General features: G+C 43.2%; 1 long non-coding RNA gene across 1 annotated transcript in view; it reads left to right on the plus strand.

Annotated features, from left to right (window-relative positions):
• Window positions 1-24,334, plus strand: part of LOC112988403 (uncharacterized) — a 49,051-nt gene that overhangs the window by 22,413 nt on the left and 2,304 nt on the right. Inside the window, exon 3 of the long non-coding RNA XR_010392413.1 lies at window positions 11,394-11,470. This is a non-coding gene — a long non-coding RNA (uncharacterized LOC112988403). The remainder of the gene's footprint in view (window positions 1-11,393; window positions 11,471-24,334) is intronic.

Raw genomic sequence — 24,334 nt, forward strand, 5'->3', positions numbered from 1 at the left:
AAGAAGAGACAGGAGAGAGAGAAGCATGAAAATGAGTGATGCACAACTGCCCCCAAAGGAGGAAAGTGCCAATGGGACACTACCATGGGCTAAAGCAGTGGGACAAGCAGGGTGGTGATGGAAGAGAGACAGTTTGGGTACCCTGAGCTCAGGGAAAAGCAGAGGATGTGAAACACCCTAAACAGGGACATTTTAATGAGAGGAGGGAACAGAGCAAGACGCAAGTGGCTGCAGTAATGAATGCTCTCTTAAAGTAACCCAGAATTAGACACTGGCCCATGCTATTTGAAGTCATTAAAAAAATGTAATGCTTTAGCCTTTCAAGAGTTATGAGTGCATCTCCCCCAGCTACCTTCAGAAACACTTCTTAAATATTGAAAACCCTACTGAGACTTAGCTATAAAACTTTAATGGAGACAGATTCTCTGAGCCTGCTGAAAGGATTTCTCCGCAGCATATATTGCTGCATTTTGGTTAATTTACTGGGCTTCTTTCTCCTCATCATCTTTCTTATCAGCATCTTTCTTCTTTTCTCTCTCTCAAGTGCTAGTTCTGGTTTTTGTTTCATTTTTCATTTCCTCTTTCTCTTTCTATCCAGAATTAATCTTTTTTTAAAACTTTTTGGGTTTAGGCTAGGTTTTTTCTACCCTTTCTCCTTTGACTTTTATTTTACATCTTCTCTTTCCTGTGGCTTTAGACGATCTGTTCTTCTTCTCTGCCTCTTTCTGGTTTCCATATTCTTTCTGAAAACTGAGTTTGTAACTGAATGGGTTAAAATGACCAGGACAAACCATCCTCTGGCAGATTGCTGAAGTTCAGAAGAATCTCTAAGTGCTCGATAAGACTTGGTCAAACGAAAGATAAACTGTAGATTATGGGAAAAGTCTTCCAGGGCACCTAAGATGCTGATAACCTCCCTGGCTCCCTCTAAGTGATGTTTTTCCTATCATCGGTCAGACATTTCACCTGAATTTAGGTGGCTGCAATTAGGCATTTGAGTTACTTGTCTGACACCCTTTATAGCCAAAGGTGAGAAATAGGCACGCTGGGGCATGGGTCATTGGACAGATTTAAATGTCTTCCTTGATGCTAAATGACTCCATGGGAATATCTCTTTCTCTCCATGCTGAGGGACCTTAGGGTGACAAGGTCGGATGTAGCTGGTCTGCCCTGGTCAGATAAATCGCACCCCCGGTCTGGGACTCCTCTCTCCTAACTTCAGGCTCTACAGCATGGATCATTACAGATGAGCAGGTCCCGGTGGTCCGTATTCAAGGCCATTACCACGTATGGTCAGTCTCTGCCTTTGTCTTTGCTATTCTGTTGTTGCATCTCTACAGCACAACCACCTTTGGGTTGTGACTGATCTGCAGTGATGTCCGCTATGGCATTTTCTCCAGGGCATGTTCTCTTTTTCTGCTCTCCTTCCTACCTATTCCATGGAGCCTTAGACTGTAACTGTTCACATTTTTTGGCTGTGATCACTTACTACTTCTGGTGGCATTTTCTCTGAATCCTCTCAGATTATCTGGTATCTTTTTGGACTTGTAGAGGTTAGACCAGAACACAATATCCAAACAGCACTTATACCGTATAGGTTCAGGTGTGGCTGGTCCCATGACTGGGTAATATTGCGGTGTGATGGATGGAAATCTTGTCACTAGAAAAGTGGAGAGGCTGCAGTGTGGACCTCAGATGCCTTCCTCAATGGCTCTGCATCCTGCAGCGCTCGAGCAGTTGAGCAGAGACAATTTAGATCAGGAAAAGTGGTCCAGTTAACAACAACAAATCTTTTATTCTTAAAATGTGATTATAAAGGAAAGAAAAAAAAGGAACAACAAAACCACATAGCAGTTCAACTTCAGTGTTTTCTGTTGTGTCCACCTTGAGGAGAGTTACCAGGAAAAAATGCTAGCTTAGGTGAAATAAAGCAGAAACTACCTACTGCCCGTATTTGGTCTCTGATACCATGATGTTAGATGGGGATTCAGCTGCGGCCAGTTAACACACTTTACTTTTGTTAGGCCCGTTCTTGACCACCCTCGCTAACACTGTTACCAACCATGGAGAGTAGGAGCCAGTGGGAGGTTCAGCATGTAGGTGCCTTCAGCTGACCCAATTCTCTGAGCTCCCGTGGCAGAGGGCTGGAGATCAGGGGCTCAGCTCACATGTGGAGTCCTCCAGGCCTCCAGATGCAGCTCCTGAAGAGCATGGGTCTCTGCAAGTCCTGTCCTACATCTGCCAACCCCAAACAAATGTCTTGGAAACCCTCAGAGGCAAAGGAATCAATTCTATGACGGTAATGGGCACGTAGATGCCCAGCTACATACTGAAACTCACCTGCAGACGTGTGTATTTCCTCACACACTGATTCCCATGCAGGGGTACCTATGCAGCGACCAAGGGACCAACCATTCTCGGTGCAAATCCACAGCAGTCTTGTCTGCATGAATGTACCTGGTACAAGGAAGTTGGCAGAGTGCCTAGAAACATCACCCGAGGGAGAGTTTCAGTGAATTAATTTTGGACTCAGTCACACATTTTAGATCCTATTTTCTATACCTTGCATACTCATTTCTAAGCCTTTCTTAACTATTCTGGTTGATATATTAAGCTATAATTTTTACTAGTGCCTATTATCATTTTATCAAGGATATATTGTATTACAAACTAACCTTCCACTTTGCTATTTAAAAAATAAGAATTCTGTTCAATAACCCAGCTATTCATACTCAAGCATGCATAAAGATTATCATGTCTTTGCTTTTTCTGTCTAGCCGACAAAGAAATTACTGTCACCTTTCTGGACAAGAGCTTAACTTCCATATATCAGCATAGTCAGGTTCAGTTCACAGATACCAAATAGATCTCTTGGACACAAATTTTCCCTGACAGTATTTCTACAAAGCTAAGAGCTGTTTATATAGGGTCAAAATCTTGACACTTTATTGGTGGATAAAGTTGTTTCGGAGGTATGGTTTTGTTGCTGTAATGGCTCTACGCATTCTTAGACTGGAAAATTGATCTTGCTTGAGCCACTGTGAAGGCGTAGAATAATTCCTCCCTCTCCTCCTCCTCAGCCAGTACAAGTCCTGTTCTGAAGCAGTTGTTGCTATTTCAGTCCAGAAACCACTTCATAGTTTTGTCAAGGTGCTTAAGGGCTGACACACAGTTTCATTTCTCACTGACTCATTGAAGCCAGTGGGACTGGCATAGGCCAATTAAAAGGAGAGGGTACAATTAAATGAACCGAGAAATTAAATGAAGTGGGTAAAGCTCTGTGTTTGTCTTTTACAATGGTCTGGAGATTGAAGACAAAATACCAGCACTCCTTCTGGTATTTGTTTCCATGTCAGAAAGACAGCTTGGAAGGGATAGGCCCAGAGACAGAAGGAAGGAAGTCTGTCTCTGTAGGAAAAAATGGAGGTTCAAAGCAGAGAAAAGATTCCTGGAGCATGGGGAGCAGATGGATTTAAAAGACACAAAATGCCGTCTGAATACTTTTGATGTTGATTCAAACTGATACCTCGAGAAAAGATCAGTAACAAAGTGGTATGGCAGACCTTTATTCCATCCACCTCCCATTTTCACAGTCCAAGCACTAACACTCTAAGAACACTGTATGTTCATGCTCATAAATTCCTCTTTGTTCTCAGGCATGTTGGGAAAGAAGTTTGGGGAAGAATTCAAATTACAGGGAGAAAGAGTTTAGAGGAAATACAGGAATTTTGTCTGGATAAGAGTCACTTCACCTAATTTTAGCCATCTGAAAGATGGTGATTTGAACTAGGATGCCTGCCTAGGTGCCTTCTCTATCAGTGGCGTGGTTCCAGTACACGTAAAAAGGAGCTGGCTGAGACAACAGGATGGAAATCCAGCGTACCTCTTTCTTTCCCTTCACTGAGGAGGGAACCCAGAGCTTGAACTAGACAGTTAGCTTTTAGACAGCCAGAGCCGGAGAGGTGGATTTCAACCTCCATGTTAATATAGCCAGAATGCTAAACTGTATTGAAAAAGCATCTCTGTAAATAGCTTCTTTTAATAAAGAAATGGATTTGGATTGTTTGGTAACGATGTTCTTATTCATTGTGTTGCATATAAAATAATGGCCAGAAAATCTTCTTCCTTTATACCTCTCCCTTGTTTTCCTATGTGTAGGAAGATGCAAGAAAAGCTTTTCAGTGGATTTGTTTTTTCTCCTATGAAGGTCCCTGAATTATAGTATCTCAAATGTCAGTGGGGATTACTGATCCCTGAGTGAAACATGAGTGAAAGTCATCTGATCAAATACTTCCGTCTAAAAAGTACGCCTGTTGAATCATGCCTTACAAATGCTTGTTTTTCCCCATGACTGTATACGTGACCAGCTCACTTCTAAGGTGAGATAATCATGCCCCCACGTCTGTTAACCATTTTTGTTCATAGCTTTCATAAGGCAGCATTATACCCTGGTCTCCAAAGGAGTCTTCCTGTTTCTGCCCAGCCACTTCCCAGGACCATTTGATACCTTCAGCCTATTTCAGCCAAATTTCACACTGATGTGGAGGCCCCAAAGGTGTTTAGTTCCCACAGATTTAGTGACAGTGAGTGAATGGCAATGGGGAAGACTGGAAATGGGAACTGGAAAGAGTGCATGCATGGAGGGAAACGTATGGGCAAAACTGATCCGTCCAAAGCTGCAGCAGCTGCCAGCCAAGCCACATATACCAGCTACTCCATCTGCAGAGACACTGCTCCAAACCAGCCTCGCTGTGTGCTGTGTATTGCCATGTGGGTAGGGCATAGAGGGTAATGAGGACTGTATGGATAGTGGCACACGGGAAGCTGAGCCTCATCCAGGGAAACCCAGATTTATTAGTTCCACTGCTCATGGAAAACCCTACCTAACTGTTAAGGCTTTGCTATGTGTAAATGCTTGTATTATTTCTCCATCTCCTAATTACAGTAATAAACCTTTGAGGGTTATTTGCAGATCTGGTTTGTGCCAGACCACTATGTCTGGACTGTCTGTAAGAATGACTGCGTTATATGGAAACAAGTATATAAGAAGCCAGCTAGAAATATGCAGCTATAAAATAGCAATTAAAACATAAATGAGCAATCCAGAGCCTCCATCAAGGGATATGTGGGAATGCCGGATGCTTTTTCCTGCATTTTAGATTATCTTCAAGGATTTTGATATAAAAATGATGATACTGATAGGCAAGAAAGCTACCAACTGCAGAATATAAAACTGCTATTAATAGCCTGAGCTCTGAGATAAGTAACACTGTTAATAGGGCAAAAACATTGGCAGAGCTAATTACATAAAAAAACCCTTCATATTTTAAAAAAAGCGGGTCAACCATGCAGGTTATGCAGCCTCTTCACGTGTTCCTCAGCGATACCAGCTCCTTCAGACTTCCCGACAGCAATCAGCACCGTTCACAACCTGCATCTGGGGAAGTGTCTCCAGCTGAGGAAACTGGCCAGAGGAGGAGGCCAGGTAGCTCCATTGCTATGTACAAAACCAACAGGCCAAGAAGAGGCAGTCTTTTAGATTTGGGGGGCTGGATTTGAGATAATTAGGAGGATAATTATTATAATTTAATAATAATTCTTATAATTTAACCTACAGAGGTTAAAGGAAGGTTAAAGGCTTAAGGCAGATTAAAAATTACTTAAATATCTGTTTTAATTTAGAAAATTTATCATTTTCATTTCATTATTAAATCTTAAATAATAGATTAGTTTAACAAAAACCATTGGAGGGTACAAATGATCTTCTGCCCCCCAAAAAAACAGTGCTGCTCTGGACCAGCGCAACCGTGAAAAGCTGTCCCCAGGCCAAGAGCACCACAAACCTCTCCTGGGTTTGTGTTTTAGACAGAAGAACAGACTTGCTTTTTTCACAACCCTCTGCATTGCTCATGACCTCCACAGGCCAAGAAGGCTGTTTTGCTTTCTACAGCAATTTATGAGCATGTAACTGAAAACTGCACAATCTTTTTATTCTTTTATTTTCTACCTATAATTTCATAACATTTAAAGAGGAAAATGGAATAACCTCCCTCCCCCCAAGAAATGCCATGATTTCCATTTGCTCTTGTTCCTATGCCTTTCCGATAAAATCTTTAATTTCTCTCAAATGGCCACTGAAGCAAGAAAAAGTTTTGAGCAAAACCAGAAATTCCCCTCGTCATGCCCCAGATGCCTGGGCAGCCAGACGGGAAGGGTGGATGGCAGGTCGCTGAAGGTGAAGCCTAGAGAAATGTCATTCTGTGTGACAGCATGAGGTGTCAGTCCTGGGTGGTGGCAGCGAGGATATCAGGGGCTGCCTTAGTAGGCTGAGCGCAGCTCTCCAAATGTCAATGCCCATGTTAATCCCTCTTCAAACATTTTTTCCTGCCTGCCATTTTAAGCTCTGGCTGATGGTCATGCATGTGTGAAAAGACAACTAGATGCAAATCTCTTGATTAGCAAGGGAGAGTGCAGGTGCCTAACTGACAGACTTTGTGGCTTCTGGATGCAGAAAAGCGTGAAAAAAAGGGTTTATCATTTCCCTGAAATTTCTTCTTTCTTCCTTCTCGATCAGCTGTGTTTCACCACTGGGTTGTCTTGACTTTCTGTGAGGTTTGGGTATGCAGTGGTAAGAAGTGCAACCTGCAGCTCCATGCCAGAGCCTCTGGCCTTGCCAGCACTGACGCGCCGAGAAAGTTCATGGCAGGAGGTCCGAAAGCAGCTTGTGCCGCACGGACAAGAAGCTGCGGAGACTTCATAAGCCAGACGCGTAAGCTCCTGTGCTAAGCAGGAGACTTGAGATACTAGCTATCTTCCACGTGGTCATCAGCCACAAAATAGGGTGGCAAGCAGAGACGTTAAATATAGAACGACATTTTTGGAATGGCCATTGACATTTGGGGGAAATAGCCTTCACACCGTTGCACAGATCCCTGGAGCTCCGAGCATTACAGTGACGTCGAGCATTTTCAAAACGCCTTCAGTGGCAGACACAAATCTCCACGTCCCTACTTGTTCACCCGGGCAGCGGGAAGCCAAAATAGGTCCCATTTCCAAAGAAGACACGTGTGCTTCTCATATTTCATCTATAGAAATGAACTACAAACAGCATCCATTAAAAAATGCAGCCTGTGCCAACTTTTATGCACCTAAAAGGAAAGGGCTCAAAATGAATGGGAAAAATGCATCTTGCTTTTCAACTCCTCGTTTTACTTGTTTTCTTTTCAGAATATCTTTTTGCTTGCCAGAGGTATTGGGCTTTCCTCTTTGCTTCTAAAAAAAATTGCAACTCTCCTCAGAGTACTTTGACCACATATTAGCTCCGGATGATTTCTCTGCATAGGAATGAACTCCAGGTATCAGAAAAGCTGCCCTGCATGGGGCTGGTCAGACAGTGCTGAAGGCAGTCGAGTGATTCCCACCACGTTGTATGGGAACAGATCTGACTTTTCATGTATAAATAATTCCTGATGCTAGAGCCTTATCTTCTCAAATCAAAACCAATAGCTCCAGAAAGTTACAAATCTGTTTCTGCTCCAGTGGTAAACAACAGGGATGGATATTCCTTCCATCAAGGATTTTTGGAACTAAAGCAATAGGTCAAGTCTGTGAAAGGGTTCCTCATTTTTCCTGCTATTTCACAATGGCAAGTAGCAACTTGAGACGGAAATAACTGCTTGCCTGGGCCACCTCCCAGCTAATAGACAATTCATCCTTCTTGTGCATTTTCTAAATGTTCTTGCACACTCTACTTTAAAAGTCCAAAGGTGCGAATGATGTGTGACAATTTTTTTTCTTGGCTTACTTCTGTTACTCCAAGGTAAACTGCCCTCCAAGATCTTGAGTATTTTCTCCCTCACCTTGTGTACATCTTTCAAAACTGATATTCTGATATCTACTCCTGATACCTATGGTTTTCCCACAATAAAGGATTGGTTCCCAGTATAAGACACTAGTCATTCTCTGGAAAAAAAGCAGCTTAATAAGGCTTGATATCATTTTTTTTTAAATAATCACTCTACTTCAAAACCTACAGGATTTTTTTTTTTTTTTTTGCCTGTAGATCCAGATCAATAACTCTTCAAACATTGGCACTGATTTATTTATGTTTGTGATTAGCTCTAGTCTGTGTTATTTTGTCAACATTAACATCATAGTACCAGTCTCCTTATTCACCAGTCTTATTGCTACACAGGCAATAGTAATCCAAGCCTCCTCCCATCCATATTACCATCAGGATGATACGTTGTTCAGTCAAGGCTGCACCCAATTCCCACTGGAATTAAACAAAGCTTTTCCACAAGCCATGAGTAAGTCACTTGCTGAGAAAACAGACTACTCCAGCACTGGTTAAGAGCAGCTGCTATTGCTGTAGCTTGCCATTTGTGAGTGTTCAGCTAGGACGATCCCCGTCGTAGCGTGCGACCCCATGTCTTTACTCCCCAAGCACATCCCAGAGAGGTCACGGTGCCTCACAAGCGTGCTCTGCACTTTCCTAGCACAAAAGATGGGAAAAGCAGCAATCCAAGTGTCCCACATCCTAAACAAACACCCTTGCTAGGAGCATAAAGCCACACTTTTATTCTTCCATATTTCCCCTTTGAGGGACTGAGATCTCAGCCCTTGGTGATGTGTAACCAGTCACCCAAGTGCTGGGAGAGGGGTTCAAATCCTCCTGTAATTCAGTGGAACGAATTCTTATTACTCCTTGCTGATAAACAAGGGATTTAGTGCAGGATTGGCGTTTTGCTAAACTGCTTTTTTTTTTCAGGCACTTCAAAGGCTCTGCCACTAGGTGTAGCAAAAGCTCTCTTAAAAGATGTGGCTGAAGTACTTCGCAGTATTCCTCTCTCAAAGGGGAAAATAGACTAAATCTCAACAAGCAGAATAAGGACGACCTTAAATAAAGAGTAAAAGGGTCCAGAAGAAATAGCACTGATAGTAGGCGTGTTATATAGTGCACAAAAGCTCTCTCCATAAAAAATAGATGCAAATGAGGTTGGGTCATCATGTTTGAATGCTCCTTGTTTGAGAAATTCTCTACACACCAAATTCTGCTCAGCTGTCTCCTAAGTAATCCTAAGTGTTTCAGAAAGCCTGCACATGGGAGTTAATAAAGAGGAGTGCTACACCCACTCTGGACGAAAGCTGAAATGCCAATGACATCAGTATAGTTCATGACCTATTAATTATTGACATATTCTAGTTCTTCCATGAAACCTGGCTTGCTCCAGAAATAGGTATTTTTAGAAGAAAAATACAAGAATTAAATACAATAAAACATAAATAAAATAATATGCTTTATTTTATTTACTTATAGGAATAAACAAACTCTAAATATTGCTAAGAACATCCACAGAAATGATCTTCATTAAAGAAAAAAAGTGTTGAAAAGAATCTGTAAAGTGTTTTTCCTATAAAAAGAGGGTTGTTTAGCCATTCTCACTGTCATAGAAAATAAATCTAGAAAAACAAAGCATCAAAAGTAAATAGGACAGTTAAGGGGGAAAGTATGTGAGATATTTCAACATCTGAATCCAATATTTCATTAAACAATTTATGATACGGTGGAATCAGTTTAAAAAAAAAACCTTTGCAATATTAGCAAAAAAATACGTGATTTATCGTATTTAATTGAACAGTGCTTATTGGGAAAAAATACACGGGTCTGGAATCCACAGCTGGGAATTCAGCCAGTGGAAGTTCAAACCAGAATTTGTCATTAAAAGATAGATATGGTACACATTGGGTAGGATTCCTCCAATCACACATATACATGTACATCTGAGCTAGTCACCGTAAGTTCCTCTTACAGTCAGTAGACTCTACGGTGTGATTTATCCCACACTGAAACAGGTATCTACATTTGATCTGAAAAATCACATTCCAAAACTGGCAATTTCTCATTGAATGTGGAAGAAACCTGGGTTGAACAGTCAAACTGTAGTTGTCTCCATTGCCAATATCTGAAGGGACTGGGGAAACAAATCCTATCCTTTCTGTCTATTTAAAAGAAAACTGGTTGCACCAAAACAAATCTATAGAAACTTTAACACAGCCATGGTATCCAGGAAGACCTAGAGCCAAAGCTATAAGAGTACAATTCACACTGGCTCCCATGGGCTGGAGCTGGGCCACAGAGATGGGAGAAGCTCGACGTTGCTGGTGACCCACATCATTACCTGCATGTGCTAACACAGCTCTTCTCACTACTTCACCAGTTTGTTCTCATTTCTTCTGTTAGTCTTACAATAGGTTTTTCTCAAAGCAAACTATATTTGAACCTTGAAAGAACTTGCTCTGTTTTATATGCTTCAGTTTGATGAGATTTCATTTAAAAGAAAATCATCCCTAGCAAGAAGGAAAATGCAATGTAGACCTGGATCTGATTCCTGCCCTGTTAAGCAAGGCCTGACTGTGGTCCTTGCTTACCCTGAGCCACATGGTGCTCCGCAGCCTGCTACACTCTGTAAAATAGGGGAATAAGCTGCTTCTTGACTGCTTCCGAAGTGGGCGATTTTAAAGGCAATCTCAGAAGACAGCATGAGGAAAAGATACCACCACTATCCATATTATTTACCCCATGGCAGGACAGGGAATCACCTCAGTAGGGGAGCGAAAAAATACATTTCCTCCATCCTATCATGATTTACTGACAGCAGTTACTGATAGAATGGTAAAAAAAAGACTCCTGAATAAACATAAATTGGGCAACTACATATAGTTTTTTCCTAAACTCAGAAATGAGGGATGTCTTGCTTCAGAACACTAAAAGGTCTAGATCTACAGACAGAGGAAGGGGAAAAAGTAAGCAATTTCTCCTCTCCTGGCAAAGCTGAAATGCTGCAGGTCCCTGCTGCATAGGATGTAAGAGGAGCTTCAAACCCTGCTGCCTCAAGGCCTTCTGGCAGGCAGCTACTCAGGACTTTGTGGGTCTGCCCATTAGCTACAGTAGCCAAGAAAACATCTTTGCGAAGCCTCTGTTCTTACTGTGGTTTTCCCGTTATGACATACCTTAAAAGAACAGATTAACCCCGGCTAGACATAATCATTAGGAAACAGATGGGCACCGTGTGGGAGAGCAGCTCGTGTGCTGCTGGAGCAAGGTGTATCAAACTAGTGGGAGCACCTTGAAGAGAACAGAGGCTTCAAGATTTGCAAGCGAGGCCAGAACAACTTGTACTGAGGAACTTCTAGGTACATGTCAGCATGTCAGTACCTCAAGGGGATCCGGCACACAAATATATACCTAAGATGATTTTCTTTGCATCATTTTCACTGCAGTCAAAACTCAAATTGTACAGTTTCCCTGATGAACAGAGGGAAAAAAAGCAATCCAGTGGCAAAAAATATGAATCTGCAGTATTAATCAAAGAATGTCCTGTACCTCTTAGAGCATCTTCTTGGTCTGGACACAGATGCTGGCCCAGATGACTGGAAATGCTCAGACTGCGTGAGAGTTGGTGTAAAGGTGAGTAAAGGTATGCTCTCCTGCTTAGCCGGTCTCCCCCATGCAAGGAAATACATCTCAGAAACCTGACGAGGCAGGAAGCACGTGATTTCCGGGTGGTCTGTAGGACAGCTGACATCAGCCTGGCTTGGCACAGGCCTCAGTCCAAGGACCAGAGAAGGGGGCGGGGGGAAGCAAAGCTCACCTCTTAGGCTGCAGCGAGGAAGATGATGGCCTGGGATGAGCAGCTTTCCACCCAGGCTCAAGCTCAGAGCAGTAACATCGGGCTGAACCATGCAGATCGCATGGCTCAGCAACCGTTACCTTTCAAGAACAGGTCGTCTTTGCTTTGTACCTGCTAAGAGCAGCTCCACAAGCCTCGCTGATGTGGACCTGAACAAGTTATAAAATGTTTTTAGCCTGATTTCTTGTAAGTTTTAAGACGACCTCCCCCTGTGCAGCATATCATGCCTTTGCCACATGCCATGCCACAGCACGAACTGGAAAGGAACAAGGTGTTACAAGATATTGGACTTATATGACTATATGTAGTAGAAAGCTTATCATATAGCAGGATTTACTATGTATTATACTGCTCATCATCTCACATGTTATCCTGGAAATTAATCCAAAAGTTCCCTGCAGAAAGACAGTCTTTTGGAGAAGACAGATGACTAGACATCAGTACACATGTGGGAGAGGGCAGGTACTCAATCACTGCCTTTACAGCTCTAAGTAAGGGTATCAGGCCTGGATCAGCCACTTGACAAAGGCACCTAGATTAGGATCCTCGGGGCAGAGGCAGAGGATCTACCCAGGCTTCCCGGAGTCAGCAGGGAGAAATCAGCAACCAGGTGGTGAGTCAGACAGGGACCCTGTGGTCCTGCATCAGCTCCGTGAGAACCCCAGCCGTTTCCCTGGTGTAGGGCAGGCAGCTCGGCACTTGGCACCCCAGCCCTGCAGGTTCCAGTTACTGGTGCCCAGCCAGGGCGCTGGTCTCGCTCCAGCTGGAGACAGTGTTTCCCTCCCGGGGAAAGCAGACTGTAGGAGGGACGAAGGGAAGATGGGATGTACCAGCTCAGATGTCTCCTCCAAACCAGAAAGCCTAACTCTCCCCCTGCCTGTCAGCCTGCTTGTTTCCCAAACCAGGCGGGCTTTCCCTACGAGCCACTACAGCACTTCTTACGTTCATATATTCTTATGATGCAGCACAATGAATTTTCTCGAGGGGGCATCTGTCTCTCCCCATGGATTATGGGGGCCAGGAACACTCATGCAGCCAAGTAAGAGCAGGGCAGAGAAGGGAGGATGAGTCGGGTCTCAAGCCAAGCAAAACACCTAACAGTGCCTTCTCACCGAGGCAGTGCTAACATCCAGCTGTACGATTGCTTAGTCTTCCTACAGCAAATTCCTAGCTAAAATATGGAATATTCATATTTTCCTCCTTCCTACATGTCAGATTATATTGTGTCTTGGGATATTAACGGGATATAACAGGATATAAACCCACGACCTTGACAGAAATCAAGACTTACGTAAATTATTACAAAAGCAACAACTGCCTTTATATGTGTCTAAAAAATCCAACAGAAAGGCTCATAAAAGCACAAATGGAACACAAAGTCTTATTTTGTTTTGTTTTCTTTCTATCCTAATGACATATCACAATTCCTGCCACAAATGCTATAGGAGATCATAAAAATCTGTTAACACATGCAATCAAATAAAAAACAAAGTGGCTTGGTGCGTTACTGAAATGATGCCAGCCTGTCTTACTGTTCAACCCTTATTAAGCAAGGACTCCTCGCAATAATGTGGAATAGCATATAGATGTTGTTAATAATATGCCACAGAGTTGGTTGTTAATATGAATTGCAAATGGCTGGCATTTTAAGCAAAGGGTTTTAACCACTCAAGGGCAATTTTTAATTATAGAACTGTCAGTATCTGTGGTTCATCTTTCCTCCTACAACTAGTCAGTGTGTGTCTGGGGTAGTAGGGCTGCACTAGCAGTTGCTGTGTGCAGATTCATTCCTAGCCCAGCTATGCTGGAAGTATCTCATGTTAATGCTGCTCACTAGTTCATCTCTGCCACATGTGAAATATCAAGCAGCTTTCAAGCACTCACTTCTGCAGAAGAACGTGCATGGACTTATCAGTTCATTAGTTACTGCACTTGTTAAGGTTAATGGTGCATAAAGGTTCTTCACTTTCTGTTCTCTCCATTAATCAATAGTGATATCTGACCTATTAAAAATGGGGAGGGAGAAGAGAGAAAGTCAAAAAGTAAAATGGTGCGTGGGCAATTAAAAAACAACACTGGTAGCACCCTGGAGTCAAGCAGTGATGCACAACACGAAAGGGGGAAGGCGCTGAAGATTCAGATTTAACAACATTGTGCTTGGTGAATTGCCCTACATGTGTCCGAAATCTGTCTCTGCCTCCTATCTGCTCCCCCCAAGCTATTTTCTTTTTCTCCCCTCTCCCTTCTGCAGTTTTCCCACATATTGCAGCACCTGCTGTCAAGAGCAGAGCGGCTGCGTTGCACCTTCTGGCAAAAGGACTCTGGCGAAAGAAGCCTCGCGTGTCCTGGCTGGGGCACCTGGCAGGGAGGCACACAGCCCCACACCAGACCCCGAGCTGCTGCACAGAGGGGCTGGGAAGGAAATCGCTGTGCCAAAAATTTGCCCATGGGCTGCAACGAACTTGCCATGCAACACTGGGATAGGCAGGATGAAGCCAGTCCGTGAAGCAGACTTGCACAATGTTGGAAATCACATACAGCTGGTAATGAATGGTTTTGCAAGCATATAGGTTATAAACCTTATTGTTTATGCAAATATTTGCATCTTTTGGGGGTAACAGTGGTTGTTGCACTCATGCTGCAAGTTCAGCGTCCTCTTGGACTATTTCCCCTTCACTAGCTTTCAGGTAAATTTTCATTAGTTATTTCACTCTTAAAAAGTCACCTTGTGATTTCCTTATGCTCCTCATTTTATGCTTGCTGTTCTGGTATATTTCTCAAAATCAATTTATTTGTTACAGTGATCTTAGCTCTCCTGACTCTGTCGTTTGATTATAAACACTTGCCACCAACTCTGCACAACAGCAACCCCCACTAATTCCCTCTGTTTTTTTTTAAGTTTACTAATCATTGACCTGTGATTTCCACTGAGTGTACCAAAACAGGTATGAGGTATGACTTACTTGGCAGGTACCACAGGCACAAGTGACCTCCTTGCCAAGGTCCCCCTTGCTGCCAGAGCTCTGCAGCGCCGGGCAAGGCGGCGTGCACAAAGACACCAGGCTGTGCATTAACCCTGTGAGCATCCCACCAGCAGAGCCCAGGGCAGCAGGAGCAGCTGTGGGAGCAGCAGAAACACCTAAAAGCTCCACAGCTGCTGGGGAGTGAGCACAGGGCTGCGGGATTATGATGTAGCATAGTGGGCTGAGGGGGAAAGATATCACCATTCATCCTGCCCGAACCAGCTGAGGTACCCGGAACAGAAGGGTTGCATTAGCACCGTGCTAAATCATCTTCTGATGCTTCCTGCCTGAAGGAACGAGAAGCAAGATATTTACTTGGTCCCCAAAGTCAGAGCCCACAGGCATGTTTACCCACCCATTTTGTTCTGGTTACTATGAGCAATTTGTAACGTGAAGGCTTCTAAGCACTACCTATAATATCATTCACTAAGGTAACCCTGCTCCAGCAGTCTCTTTGCATCCAAGACACTTCCATTAATCTAGACAACTACTGTAGGAAAATACCAGCACAATCATCCCAGGAGAAAAATGTCCACTCGGCTGGTGTATAGAGGACAATGAAGTTCCTCTTCAAGGTCTGCCATGACAATAATATTAGCAAAGCTGCATTTTGTTCAGGTTAATTTCACATTAACAACTTGATGGAAGTCTGCAGACAGATATAACTTATTTTAAATAAAGTATGGATAACTGATTCTTAATGCAAAAGTGCAGAAAGTAAAGAAAATGGTGGGTTTTTTCTTTTGAAGTTAAAGATAGATATTCTCTACCAGATTTATAGGGGGGAGGGGCTGAGGATGGAAAGATAGAAAAGCATCTTTAATTCACAAATAGAATATATGGCTGCTATGAATGTTACTCATTTCTTTCTTATATCCACCTAGCTTTCCTTTAAACCAAAAGACCTAAATGCAAATGCATGCAGTTCATTTTATAATGTTAAGTAATGATGGCAAGCCAGTGTCTAGAGACATTATGTACAATCAATTTGAAAAGTTCGTTATGAAAAACCCATTGAGACCAACTAGTCTTTCCCCTCCAGATAGAGGGGTTAGACCCCTGCAACAATGATCTAATATTACATTTGTCATTATTGACTTTCTGTGTCAATTCAATTCTGTAGGGATGTGTGCTATTAAGGCTGAGAATGAAATTTTATCAGTCAGGAAACTAGTAAAATACTTTATCCTTAACATCTTTATGATTTTCAAGAATAAAAAGAAATGTGCTAACTTCCCCACAGAAATATGTTTAAGAGCAGTGCCTTTTTCTGCCATCTGTGTGGAGAGAACATCTCAAAACTGTATCCTCAAAATTCCTGTGAAGTTGCCGAGTAACCTGCAAACATATTTGTTTCACTTAACCATACACCCCTGGACAGCTGGCCCTGGGCTGCCTTGGTGTAGCCAGCGGAGACAACCACTAACAGGGCAATTCTTCCCACTTAGCTTAGGGTAAAACTAATCTCCCCTGGAAGTGCCTGTTTCTCTTCACTGACTTTAGAAATAGGTTAGCCTGACTAGCTTAGACTTAGACAACTAACCTTTAGACTCTGAGTTAGATGACATGATGTCTATACCATGTGAATTTATGTTCCTATCAGGTGAATTTATATTCCTACTAGCATACTTCGCTGCAGGCCTGCTGTTCTGCCTTTGGTGCGCTCAGGAGCAATTCAATCTGAGCAATGTAATGCCCATCATGTGCCCGAGCCCTGTAAGAAATCATACCCCCTGTGCTCGATCCCATAGATGTTAGGCCCTCTATAAAGCGTGACTGCTGAAGAAGATTTTTCCAGTGGCATAAATCAGGATTGTGAATTCCACAGTAGACACTGGACCCCTATCAATAGTTGCTGTAGCATACTGCATCACAGCAAGTCATGTCTTTTGTGGATATAGTCCTCCATGTTCTGGATATTTCTTCTCTAATCCAATATCAAAAAGATGCATGCCAAATAAAATGTACTTGTTGGCATAGAAAGAGACCTTAAAAGGTCCTTCTTTTGACTAAGAGAGTTAATTTAACATATTTCATATAATTTCATATAATTTCACAAGAAGGACCTATCCCAAAGCTTCATTTGGATCACAGCATGCCATGTTCATTCAAGCTTCCCAGTCTCACTCATTCTTGAAGAAGTCCATTAATGCAAATTTCTGATCTCAGACACAGAAAAAGGGGACTGTAAGGGACCTCCTGGGTCATTGAGTCCAATGTCTCTGTCTCCAGCTGTCTCTGGCAGTTATATCATCCCATCTCTTTCATTAACTGATGAAGTTTCTCCTAAAACCAAGTGCATCGCTGTCCACTCCAGCCCTCATTTTAGGAAGCTGCCCCAGGACTCCAGTGCTTTGATAGTCAGAAATTTTCTTCTAAATGCAATGTGGTCAGTTTATACCTGGTCCATCTTTTCCAGGTCGGTGTCTAATTACAAAGCTCTTCTCCTCTGTGTTTACTCTCAGATGTGTTCACAGAGGGTAAAAATGTCACCCTAGGCTTCCATCAGTCAATGCCAAACAGCCCAAGCTGCTCAGTCTCTTGAAAAGGGGCACCCAGAACTACACCCAGAGTGTTCCTGCCTCCTAATGTGTTTTTAACTTTCCAGTAAGATTTCCCCAAAAGATCTGAGGCCATTTTGCCCTTGTATTATTTTCAACTATGACTAGACTGTAGAGGAGGCATTTCGACCGCCAGTGCAGTAAGCTTGTTCTTCAACACTATGTGTCCTTCTGTATTTGGCCTCTCCTTTTCCTGGCTGTTTCCTACCCCAAATGACTGCCCTTGTCCAGGTCCAGCGTACCAGGTTCTCTTACCCAGGTCTGCCAATACTGGCTTGTCCATGCAGTCTGGCTTCATTGCTACAGCCCTGATCACTTCCCACTGTCCCTTTCAAGCTGCATTCCCAGACCTCCGAAATCATCCTCCCTGAGCTTCAGTGAGTGACCCTTCATCCTTAAATAACAATCAGCAGATACATACTTAAGGGTGATGGAGGTGTCCACAGTGAAGACTGTTCTCAATAAAGCTTCCTCACCATTAACAGATGAAGCAGTGTCAATGGCAAGTTTCCCAGCAATGAATATGAGACAATGATGGAGGCATTTTGCCTTATAAATCATTACAAATTCTAACAATGACGGTCACGCACTTCACCAGATTCATCTCACTTACTTACCCTTAGCTGTGTACAATGTATGCCTGTACGTCTGAGATAGTCACACTGGGCTTCCTGTGTGCAGTGAAATGAAGAGAATTTTGTGTGTGAGTGTGTATGTGCGATATGATTCATTTTGTCCTAGGGTAGACATCTGAAGGTGATCAGGCAAGTTGTCTATTCATCTCCACTGACTATAGTGGAAACCTGAAGTTACACTGTGGATATCTACATTTAGCACTGTATAAACCAGACTATACATTTTTGCATGCCTGTATATGCAACTCGTGTGTGTGTGTGTGTGTATAAATATAATAGTGGAGAAATTAACAACTATTTTCTTTAGTTATTAATTCTTGATCAAATACATGAAAGCTGGAAGTTTGTAAAACCTAGCCTTAAATTCCAGGCCTTGGCTGATTTTACTTTAAAATGCATTTCCTAGAATATTCAGGGGAAAATAATGGCACAGCAAGCGATCAGTAGCATCTGTGACTAATTGCAAACAATCACAACATGAAATTATATTTTCAAGTCTTTAATTAGCTGAGGAATGAGTCCCTTGATTATTTCTGGTATGCTACTGTACTGCCTGACCTAGCAGACAGAAGCCACTGTTTTCTTTCAAGGTCATTATAACATATATTCCTCCACTGATCCCACATACTGCAAAACAAGTCCTCTGTCTGTTTTTCAGCCTGTCTATTAAAAGTTAAAACTGACATAAAAAGCTCTCTCCCCTGCCCAAGGAAAGTGGAAAATTGTTCAGTGAACAGTGTACAGTTACCGTATGCTATACAGTAACAGGGCCTTACATGCATTGCAGATTTGGCCTCAGAGCTTGTGTCGGACTGTTACCTTTTGCTTATTGCCACAAATCTTGATGCTATCTTCTATGAACAAAGCATTAGTCACAGTTACTGAAAATTATAGACACTATAATAGTGGCATGCCATAGCTGGGAAAGATTTTATTGTGCATGTTGTCCCAGCAGGTAATTGTCTTAAAGCAGTGGCTGCAGCTACAGAAAATGTTTAAGAGGCAAAACAAGCTAGTGTGCTGCTGCGACAGGCTGAGCTGCTGATGGCTGTGTCTCCTGACTCCTCCTCATTATACCGGTATAAGAAGGTTAGCCCTGAAGTGATTTTGCAACACACCAGATCCTCGTACTGGTACTGAAGATGACTGAGAAAAAGTGGGCAAGGCTGGATTATTTTGACATCTATCCTGAGAGCAACAGATGTGTGGCTGTATCAGGTGTCTAATACACCATAGCCCCAGTCATCTTGGGAAGTTTCCCTGAAGATGACCAGCAGCAGCAGAGAGGGTATCTGAACAAGGAGGCCCCCCCAGCAGGATCAGGCCGGTCTCTGAAGGGATGCAGAATAGGGTTTCATCTTAGCTGCAGCTGAAGCTACCTCATCTCAAAACTGGTTCAGCAACATCGTTCACTGAGACCTATTTTCCAAAATAGGGGAGCGTGTGCTGAATATTGCTGTGCTATTTCTAAGCTGGGAGATCTAGAAATGTTTCCAGTCTCTCAGGTCTTAGTGAGCACTCTGTGACAATCTGACCCCTATTCAGGTGCACCTGGTGTACACTAATCTACCCTCCCACCACGATTTCCATAGGAGGGATGGGGGAACAGAGACAGACCCAGGCTGGGGGGCACTTGTCCTTTCTCGAAACAACTGGAGGATCTGAGGGGTACAAAGGGCATGCCCCACAGACCAGCTGGGCAGGCGGCAGGCGTCGTGTCCAGCGGACACCTCATCCCACAAAATCTATCATGCATGTCTCTGAACTGTGATGAACTTAAGTGACATCAGGTGAAGGAGAGAATTTAGCCACAGCTTGGAGAAGAACAGGTCAAATCATGTCTGCAGACAGGTGTCTACTAGAGTTGAGTAGAGCAAATGAGCTTCCAATTGACACACTTGGACAAGCTGTGTAAACAGCTAGCATCAGTAAGCCAGCTCACAAAGCTGAAGCTGAAAAGAGAATTACACCAGAAACGGGCACAGAATCAAAACCCAGATGAGAATCCAAAGCATATTTGGCTTCCATCTCTTCATTGAACTGGAATAACAATTGGGGTAAAAAGCAAGAAAAAACACTTCTCAGACTGGAGGAATTTAGCTCACAGTCTGCAGTGTGTAGCTTATCACACTCAGCCTACAAGAGAATGTAAATGCTCCACCTGATGGCACATTTCCATTGCAAGCTTCCCTGAGCGGAGCTAGCAGCTGTGTCCAGCTTCCTCCAGAAGGACACACTACCTTTAGCTCATGCCCACCTTCTATGGGGTTGCAGTTCCCCTGGTTTCTCATTGAGAGAATGAGCGTCTTTGCCTATTGCACTGTAAAAGCAATGTCAGAAAATTATGCTCAGGACGTGTGTTGTTGCTCTGCAGCCAAGTGAATTGGGACTTTAGCAAAGGACAGGCACAGAGATCCTGAATTCAAAGAGAAAAGCCTGATAAGATATTTCAGGAATACACTACTCCTCACCAAACCAAAACACTAAACGTTTGGTTGGTTGGTAGGTAGGTTCCCCCTGGCCCCTGCTTTCCGTTTAAATTTTTCTATTTTACAGGACACATGGCCTTGGTCCATTAGACCATATGGCTGCTGCTGGACATATTAGGAGGCTCATTATGTTTGTTCATGTCTCCAGAAAGGATAAAGAGCTAAAAAAAGTATATCCCACTCAGCCTCTTGCATGTGTGGGCAGTAGATGTTCCACAGCAACATGATACAGGCTCTTTTCTGAATATAAATCAGATGTCTGTAGTCTGCTATTAAAAACCCAGACATGATTAATTTACTACTATTAGATGCCATTGCATTGCTTTTGGCACTTTTTGCCATATCCTCCCTTTACCACCCTTTGCTGGTCCTTCTGAGAGGTGCCCGGGTCACTTACAAGCCACACGTGTTACTTGGCAAGCTGGCCACTGCCAGGTATGGAGTGTATTTGTGTGCACAATGTGATAACTTTTGAACCTGTTGGTTAGTTACAGCTCAATGTGATTGTGGGGTAAAGGGCTGGGTAGAATTACATCCTCGAAGATATCATAAAAATAGGAAGTGATCCCCTTACAGATACCCTCTAAGTGTCCTTTATGAAAGAAAAGCAGCAGGTGAATTCACACCTTGCTAGAAATAAGAGACACCACCCTGGAAAGTAACCTTGGCTTTGAAGAAGCTCCAGTCAAAGCTGGGAACTTCTGAGGCATCTGTGAATCCACAGAGAGAGACTTCCCATGGTTAGAGTTAGCAGTCACCCAGGTTTCCTCAGACATGTTATCTTTTTTCATCTGAAAATCCTGGGCAGGTAAAACCCAAAGACCTCAGGCATTGTGTGGAATAGGGGGGCATCTTGCAGATAAGCTCTGTGGCACACGCACTGCCCCAGCAGCCCATGCCAGCACAGGAAATGTCCCAAGTTCTGGATGTGCTGGATTTATTCGCGTGCAAAGATGAATAGCTCACAACATACACAGCAGGGCTGAGAAGCCCAGGTTGTGCCCAACACTACGCTAAACCACTAGATGGTTAGGAGACACACTTCAGGGCAAGTTTAATGTCACTTCACTGATCAGCTGCAAAGCCTTTGCAAGGGAATCAGGGACCTCTGGTCTTCTGCAGACCGCAAAGTCTGGCACCAGCTTCACTGTCTGGGACTCAGGGGGCTTATCAGCATTGCAAAAGAGCATCAAATCTGCTCCTGCTATATCAGATCAAACTTAACTAACAGAATAATTATCTGCTTACATTTCAAGGCTAAAGGAAAACAGCTGAAGTGAGGCTCTGTGCAGCTGTCAGTATATCCGTATCTGCATAAAGATATATACAGCAATATGGATATAGCACTGCAAAGGAAAGGAAACAACGCTGCAGACCTAAAATCTAATGCCTGCAATACAATTCAGCACACCACAGAGCCACATTACATAAAGCCAGCACTGTGTTTGGACCCACCTTAACTAAGCTCCCATCTGGGTCCAAGACAGTGTATAAACCCTCTACAAAAGTCAGGAGCCTTTGGCAGTATTCACAAGGGGTCAGATTCCAAACCCAAAAGATTCCAGCGGTTTGATGTGTTTTTTTCTAAAAAAAATCAGTCCTTTACAGATTTTCAGGAGAAGACAGTGACCTGCCTTAGGCAGTACACTGTATCTTGTGTTTCAGAAGCAGCCCAGTGCCCAAAAGTTCTGCATTTCGCACCACTGATGACCCCAGTGACAAGCGAGTATGCAATACTACTGGATCAGAGCTGCTTTTCGTACACCTGTAAGGAGCTACTGAGCGTCTGAACCACGTCCATCCCTTTTGCAACCACCTTCTCAGATGAACCACATGCAGGGTAGTGCCAGGTCAGCCTTGTGTTTATTTTATGGATGCTCTTTCCTGGCAATTACTCTTCCCTTCCATATGTGTCTTCAGAAACTCTCTGCACCTCTTGGGACAACCCACAAGCCTCCCAGGGGAAAACCAGAAAGCTCCTAATGAGCTTGATGCATAATTTCATGTTAATTTTACACCAGCAGGAGAGGGAATGGATTGGTCAATATTTTAAACTATGATGATTACTCTGGTCTTAAGATGTGTAGCCTAACTTGGAGCATCTGTATACACAAAGTTAGGGGTCCTGAGTTGCATCTAGCTCCAGAGAGCAACCATTATGCATTACAAAATCAGCTCATTACCTTTTTAATCCATCAGTACTCTTTAATTTCCCAGGTGACCTCAGGCAAGATGGTGCATTAGCAATATTGTTAAAATGGAACTGATAATGTCTTTGCTATCTGTTTTATCCATTTTACCCTGTGAATCCTGTGGGTATGTTGATGTACCACAGAACCTGTCACAGAAAGGATCCCAGCTTCAGATTGCTCCTTTAAGTTTCCTCAAAAAGTCAGTATTTACTGTTTAAATCCACAAGTAGTGTGTTTTCCATGCATTAGCATCACACAAGACAGCGATTTATTACCTCAGCAAAGAGATGCTTTCTTTGGCGGAGGAGCTCATTTGACCTTCTTCCAAACCCTGCCAGATGCCTCTGTAAGAAGGCTGGTGGGGACGCTGACAAGAGAAGCAGTGTGAAGTGTCCTGATGCCGGGGTCTCATTCAGAATGTTATCTCCCACGCCAGCCTTGCCTCAAGGCAGATTTTGTGCATGTGCGCCATGGCTCGGGTTCAATGCCACGGTGCACACAGCTAACTGGGGCAGGCAGCAGTGTCTGCACTGCACATGCTCTCCAAAGAGCAATGGGACCTCGAGATATGCTCCAAGCAGGAGATCCTTCAAAGTGACGTGCAGTATTTACTGTATAATGATAGACAGTGCAAGGTAGTGACTTGCAGTAGCAATGGGAGAGGAAGCCAGGATATCTTGAGGCTCAGCCTCTCAGTTAATAAGCTGACCCTAAGCCAAATACAGCAAAGGCACAGTCTGGTTTTGTAAGGATCACATTAATGGGACAGTCTCTCCACATTTGTGTGTGTGGCTTGTGTTGGGTGTTGAAATGGCTGTTTTGGACACTTGGCATGCCTCTATCAGATGGCACATTCATTCACTAAATCCTGCCACTGAGGCACCAGTGTTTGTATTGACAGTTTGATGCCATTCATCTTGAGGAAAATGAAGTGATATAATCCTCACCAGGTTTTCCTATATGGGTTCAGTTTCTGGAGACCATTAAGGCCAAGGCAAGAGCTGGGACAGCTCATTCTCCCAGGAAAACCCTATGGTGTTGCTGGGCATGCAGTATACAAACTCAGGTTTATTGTTATCTATATACCTATTTTTTTCATAGTTTAAATTATTGTTATTCCATTGCTTTTCTTTTGGGGGAGCTTCTTGTTTTGCAGCTACACATTTCCTGTTCTGAGAGGGCTTGACAAGACCAGTTTGGGTCTGGATATGAACCAGAGATATGAATTGTGGACATCTCTGCAGGCACTGGAGCTGCCCTGCCCAAGCTCTCACTTCCCTTCCTGCACATCCAGGGGCAGAACATTATTCCAGGAGGGTCTAGGTTGGGGGACATCCACAGTGTGGGTGCTCCTTTTTGCTTTCATTTTCCTGGTAAGCATAGGAAGGGGCCATATTTTCCTATGTTAGGAGCATGAAGATCCCAGTCTTGTCTTGAAAGGAGCTGAGGGGTGAGTCAGAGACCTACTGAGAAACTCACTTCATGCATTTAATAAAATTTAATGACTCATTCATAAAGCCAACAGTGAAGTAATGACAATTTTTCACCAGACAGATTCTAAAGATACCAAAAGACAAGGCTGAAAATATCTGCAACCTAGAATATGAAACAGGGACAATTGGCAGCCCTGAATAGAGCTAGCTGGCAACTCATCCAAGATGTTTGCTTTCTAATAATAGAAAGCTGAAAGAGGCATATGGAGAAATTGAGCTCAAAGACTTTTATTTCCTATGCATAAATA

The sequence above is a fragment of the Dromaius novaehollandiae genome, chromosome 1, assembly GCF_036370855.1.
Source record: "Dromaius novaehollandiae isolate bDroNov1 chromosome 1, bDroNov1.hap1, whole genome shotgun sequence".
NCBI classification, from domain to species: Eukaryota; Metazoa; Chordata; class Aves; order Casuariiformes; family Dromaiidae; genus Dromaius; species Dromaius novaehollandiae.